Source organism: Notothenia coriiceps, unplaced genomic scaffold, assembly GCF_000735185.1.
Source record: "Notothenia coriiceps isolate Sejong01 unplaced genomic scaffold, NC01 NC01_scaffold00021063, whole genome shotgun sequence".
Classification (NCBI taxonomy): domain Eukaryota; kingdom Metazoa; phylum Chordata; class Actinopteri; order Perciformes; family Nototheniidae; genus Notothenia; species Notothenia coriiceps.
Window position 1 is genome coordinate 516 of NW_011353764.1, and position 6,491 is coordinate 7,006.

The 6,491-nt window shown below is 38.8% G+C and overlaps 1 long non-coding RNA gene across 1 annotated transcript; it reads left to right on the forward strand.

Annotated features, from left to right (window-relative positions):
- The first annotated feature begins 311 nt into the window (after positions 1-311).
- LOC104953084 (uncharacterized) lies at positions 312-6,092 on the forward strand. Its single transcript, XR_799175.1, has 5 exons — positions 312-397; positions 1,282-1,340; positions 1,578-1,667; positions 1,867-1,963; positions 5,438-6,092. It is a non-coding gene; the product is annotated as an uncharacterized lncRNA (long non-coding RNA).
- Positions 6,093-6,491: the final 399 nt, after the last annotated feature.

The following is a 6,491-nucleotide window of genomic DNA, read 5'->3' on the forward strand; positions in this document are numbered from 1 at the left end:
ACCATTGTGCCTCTTTATATCCCACCCGATCGTTTGTCAAGCAATGTCAAATAATGTCAAATACTGTCACACAATGGCACGCGCTTTTTGCATGAAGTGTTCGGGGGGCCAAACCGTGCCCAGCGTCTGTTTCTCCAGAGCCAAATTGTGAACTTCAGGATTACCTGTGCACGAAACAGACTGGTACAGAATAATACAGTTCTTCCTGAGTAGGAGTATTCACACCTGGATGAATGCTAGCCACATTCCATCCACATTGGTTGATGGAGACGTTTGTTGATTTTCAAATATTAAAAGTTCTATGTTTTTGTTCCCCACAGCACCCGTACCCCTCAGAGGAACAGAAAAAGCAGCTAGCACAAGACACAGGCCTCACCATCCTTCAAGTGAACAACTGGTAAGTCCATATACAATTTGAGATGATATTATTTTGCCGCTCTAATCCTTTGTCAAAATCTACCGAGGAGTTTGCTTTTTAAGTCTATCAGCTCTTTTACACTACTAAAGGCAACCTCTGGCTTCAGTAAAGACTCTCTCCAAATCAGATCCCAGCATGCACCCTGCCTCCTGTCTGTTGGTGACTGTATCGATGGCATAACATTGGCAAAGCAGTTAGCCTCATCACAGCCTAAGGCTATAGGGCTTAACCCAAAATCAATACATTTTTTAGGGGAGCACTTTCTCCTAATGCCCCAGATTATGTCAATAGGAATGAAGTCTATTACTACTCATATCCCTGGAGACACACAGTGGAGTCTAGTTCTTCAAATGCTGTCCAATAAAATGTACAGTTTTTGTAAACGCCAGATATTATTTTTACAATAAGACTAATATCCGACAAAGCAGGGTGTGCCAAAAAGAACAACAAAATATTTGATGTGATCGAATGTGAAACTTATTTTTAATGTCTTATTTTCAGAAATATTAGATGGTTCAGCTGATCTTTACTGATGATCTGATTCCTTCAACAAAAGCTGTACATAGAGAGTTTAAGACTGTAATATGGGTACTATTATATCTCAGCGTTTACTTACGTTGGGCCCCTAGTAAATTAAACTTGTAATTATCACCAAAAAGATATTCTTTGGTAACAGGGTTATGACATATTAGCAAAGTTAATTGGTGGGATACTGTAAAGACCCGGAACCCTTAAGTTAACAGTATTTAATCATGTGCGTTCCAAATGTAGGTATGCTGACTATAACTAGTTTTTGTTTTTTTTATTTCCACCTGAGACTCTTTCACCTGTTCAGCATAGTTATACAGTTTTTCTTTTCACAGGTTTATCAACGCAAGGAGGAGAATAGTCCAACCTATGATCGACCAGTCCAACAGAACAGGTAAAGATGCAGTCAATCAAGTGTTGTAAAAATGTGTATTTGTGTACAACTGAGTTGTCTTAATGATATAATGTTAAATCCACTGCAGCTACAGAGTGGCTACTAGAGTTAAATATAGAATGATACAAGAGATAATTATAATAATATGAACTTTGGAGTATGGATAGTATGAAGGAGGCGGTACAGAAAGTGGAGGAGGCTTTGCTCACTCTAACAGTCTTGCTTCTCCTCTCACAGTGAGTCAGGGTAACGCCTACAGTCCAGATGGCCAGCCAATGGGAGGCTTTGTTCTTGATGGGCAGCAGCACATGGGTCTCAGACCTGGAGGTAAGCAATCGCTCGTACATGTATCAAACTGTCAAAGGCTAAATCTATTATCTTCTGCTTATGGTCAGCCTGGTTATAAACTATAATGAATGAATTAGAACCAATGATAAAGGTAGTATACTTCTACAGATGAATAATGGCCTCAACAGTTCTGAGTAGTCCGTCATCTTGTTGCTTTTGTTTCAACTCCTCATTCCAGGGCCGATAGGTGGCATGGGTATGAACATGGGCATGGATGGACAGTGGCACTACATGTAAATCCACTCGACTGAGGCACGCCTGAACAACAGGGTGAAGTGAGTACTCCTTCTCTGGCTTCATTTGTAGCAAAAGGACCAATTTCACTATCACTCACTTGTCCACTGCATTCATATTGCATTCATACTTTTACTCCAATGCAACCACTAATGGATTAATGATCTCCCCACTAGAATAAAGTGGTAGAGGAATAAGTCCTAAAACCCGGAGAAAGATCTAGCCTTTTAGCACTTCCTGCTCCCTCGTCTTGAAGTCAACTGTGTTTTGGACGTGTTTTTGGTTAGACTCCTGAAATAAGTTCTAGGGTTAAGATTTTTTTCTACAACATAAAATATGTCAGTAAATACCCCACTGGTAGACGTATGAAGCTTTTATGTGTCATAAAAACAGCTGTTTCTAATTAAGTAAATAAGAGAACTAAACGTCATCACGCCGAACATTAGCCTCCATTAGTTTGTTTATGGCGAAACATTAGCTTCTAACTTCTGGGGATTGCATTTACGCTTTGAAAAAGATAAAAAATATTGTTAATAAGTGGAGATTATCCAGCTTTTCAGCAATATCCTGAAATCTAATGGAAAATTACCATTGCTTTTTGTTGAGGTGCTAAATTCTTGATGGGCCTACACAAATATGTACTGCACCATAGTAGGTCCTGACTAGCAAATCAAAGAATAATTCAGATTATTATACCTGGCCTAACAGATTTTGTATCAAAGTGGGGGAACTATCTTTAAAGATATAAAAACCCTGTGTGGGAAACACATTCCTCTTCATCACTCACACCACTTCATTTTCTCTCCATCACTCTATCTTCTTCTTCCTCCATTTTATTTCCTCCATCTCTTCTCCCCTGGCAATCTGATTAAGAATCGGGGTACTTTTCCTCCTCCACCCCCTCTTCCTCCAGCCACTATCAGCTCCTCACCTCTGCTGACAGTTCTCAAATCAAGACGTATCGCCTACCGGAGGCACCCGAGCACAGAGAATTTTATTTAACACCCACTCTCCACTGCTCAATGAGCCACGCTGTAATGACACTTACCTTGATTAATAGAGCTCTTTATATGTAAATAGGGGCTGCTTTTGCTTCATTCTTTTTTTCACTGGGGCCAATTTTCGCCAACACAGCCCCCTGTCCCCTGTCTGATCATTCCCCCAGCTTTGCTAATGAAGTTCAAAGAGCAGATTGTGACGCTTCATCTAGAAAAAAGAAAAAAATAGATCTGCATAGAGACATCAGGCTGAATAAATGCTGGCTATATATTTTGGAGAGTATTTAATCTAATTATTTCTCATTGAATGATCATTGAGTTACAGTAATAGCTCAGTAGAGCCGGATGTTTTTGCTCCCCCTAATTTGATCTGTGGCGAGAGCGTATGCTGACTGCGGCAGTAAATCTCCCCAGGACTGCAGGAAGCCGTGTTTGGAGTAATATGAGGGTTTTCCATGCACGATAAAGCCCGAGCCATAACATTTAACCATTATGGAATACATGACTGGAGCTGCACTATTTTACTCTCCTCTCTGCTGCACATCGCACAATACAGCTGACTCCACCATATGCTTTTCATCTGCTGCTCATCTCAAGTGTATGTGTTTTAGAGAGAATAGCTGGAAAAGCACATTTCAAAAGCAATGTGATAGAGGAGGAATGGGGCACAGAGGTTTGTATTATATTAATATTAAGAAAAAAAGGGATTGTCAGACACAATGTAACCAAGAATGTACATCATCATTTTGAAGAGAATGTAGAATGCAATGGTTTTCAAAAAAGTAAATGTACTGTATATGGCAATCAAATCCTTTAAGTATCTTATAATGGCATTGGTTGTATTCTTTCATAATGTATAGATATATTTGTTATGTACATATACATGCATTGTAACATCCCCTATAGAACTCACATGTATATTATCCCTCCTATTGTCTTCATTCCCACCCTCCCTTATATTACTTTGGTGTTTGCGGTCAAATTTGACTGGTCCTGTTTTAACTGCTATCACATTAACACAAAAACCATTAATCATTACCAAATTACATTTAACACCCTTTCAAACTGTAAATATTGTAAAAGACTACTGGTATACATGAACAACTGCAGTAAATATACAAAGAATATACACTGAACATGTATTGCGTGTGCCAGGTGTGATCCATGTGGGGGGATGGACACATACGAGCGGGAAATGTGTCAAATTGTTCTGTGTGTGTGTGTGTGTGTGTGTGTGTGTGTGTGTGTGTGTGTGTGTGTGTAAGGGGGGGGAAATGTGTCAAATTGTTCTGTGTGTGTGTGTGTGTGTGTGTGTGTGTGTGTGTGTGTGTGTGTGTGTGTGTGTGTGTGTGTGTGTGTGTGTGTGTGTGTGTGTGTGTGTGTGTGTGTGTTTTATCTGATCCGGATGGTTACTAATTCCTTTTCTTTGACCCGGAACACCATGGGTGTTACAAAGTTGACCAAATCATCCAAAATGTAATGAAAGTGGTGATCAGCAATTGTATATGTTCAAATGTCTTCTGTGAAGGATATCATAAAGCCTTAATGCAATCTAATGTAAAACAAAAAAGTTATGATTGATGAAGGTAGTAAATCGGTCAGATTTGACCCGGAGACAACAGGAGGGTTAAGCAAACAATTCTACCCTGATGATCACAGTTCACATCTTAATTATCGAGAGACAAAAGGTGTATTGTTGCTTTCCTCAGAACTGCTATGTGTGTATTGTGAGCAGCACTATTCAAGAGGAAGATACTGTAGATGTTTAATATAGTTTTGTGATTTAAGAGGTAAAGAAGTAACCCATTTTCTTATGGATGACTGAACAGTCTCAGTTTTAATGATATGGCTTTACTGAAATACTCTGGAATATGCACAATTTAAATATGTAAATGTTTTTATTATGTATTTTATTGTAATAAGTGTGTCTCCAAAGCACCGAATAAAATGCAACATGCAATAGGTTCAGGTGAAAATAGATTCAGCTTTTACATTAACCTTGAAAAAATATATAATAATAATAACTCTTTGTTTAAACTGGGTATAAACCGGAATCTTCTTTATTACAAAAATACTATTGTGTCATTCATAATTGCCACCTTTGTCCAACACATTATTTATGTCTTTGGCAATGGTGGCAATTATGAATGACACAATATTATTTTTTATGTTTAACAAAAGAGTGGATTTCAGATTGTTGGGAAAGACAAAAGATCCAATTATTACTATACAATATAATATTTGTATCTGGTCATTTTATTTTATTTCTTAGAATATATTTATCTTTATTCATGTGTTTGTTCTTACTTTACCTCATTATCTTTACAATTATTTTCATTATTTTCCATATATTTTTTATTACTTCATAATAAAATGAAGGATATGTCTCAAAACCAAATGTTCCTCTGGATAAATAAAGTATTCCGATTGTTTTGGAAATATTAGTTATTTATTAAATGTAGTGTACGGGTGTTTCTGTTTGTACCGTGCTAACCTCCCCCCTCTGTTCGGTTCCAGGCCTCCATGGGGCTCAGGGATCTTCTTCCGCCGGGCTGTGGAGCTCAGTACCGGAGCTGCCTCTGCACGTCAACCCCACCTGACCTACACCTCCCCCACCTCCACCTTAACCTGCACGGTGCTTGCGCAGAGGATCACCATGGAAACGCCAAACCTGCGCACGAGGCCGCCCAAAGACTTTGACTTTCCCCCTGAACTGGGGGGCTTTTACGGGACAAGAGAAAGGACTTCAGTGAAGCAGTGTGACACATCTCCATTCCCTTTTAAATTATTTATTTATTTTTCTACAACGGCGGACCACGGGGACTTTTCTTTCTCTTTTTCCTATTTTTTAGGTAAAGCTTTACCCCTAAATAGCCTACCCCCTTCCAAATAAACATTGTACATAGAAACACACCTCTCCTTTAAAGGACAAAACACAAAAAACACTGTGAATATCTTTTTTTAAATATGACTATTCGGTGAGAGTTTTAATTGTTGTGCTGTATAGTTGTGTGTTTATTTGGCTGTTTCCATCCATGTTTGCGCTTGTGATCATAGTGAGCTTTCACCAATGACGTGTTGTTTTTTATTCTAACATCAATTAAGATTTTTAAAGGAAGCCATCTCTGTTTCCGTGCACTGCATCTCTTTCTTCTGTTTGATTCTCCTTGTGTTCTTATACATTTAAAAAGACTTTCTGAGGAAACATGGAATTTCCTTTTTTTTTTTAAATAGTTTTTAGCACCAAAACACAGAAGAAGTCTGCACTAAAAACCAAAATAAAGACTCAATTGAGGAAGACAAAACACAGCGTGATTTAATGGCGGGAGCAGATCGGTCTGATTGTTTTCGTTTGGTTATTATCCTGAGGTCTCACTTTAAAAAAAAACGGAGAAGAAAGGTCAGCGTAGGCGTCGGAGAAAACGGTTTAAAGGGGCATTAGTTGTGCTGCAGGTCACGTTCTCCGGTTCGATATGAGACGGGATTGCGATTGTCTCGCGTTATTCGATTGATGGTGACAGGGATGATGGATGGCCTGGCTCCAGAGTTCAGGAAAAATCAGAGCGGGCAG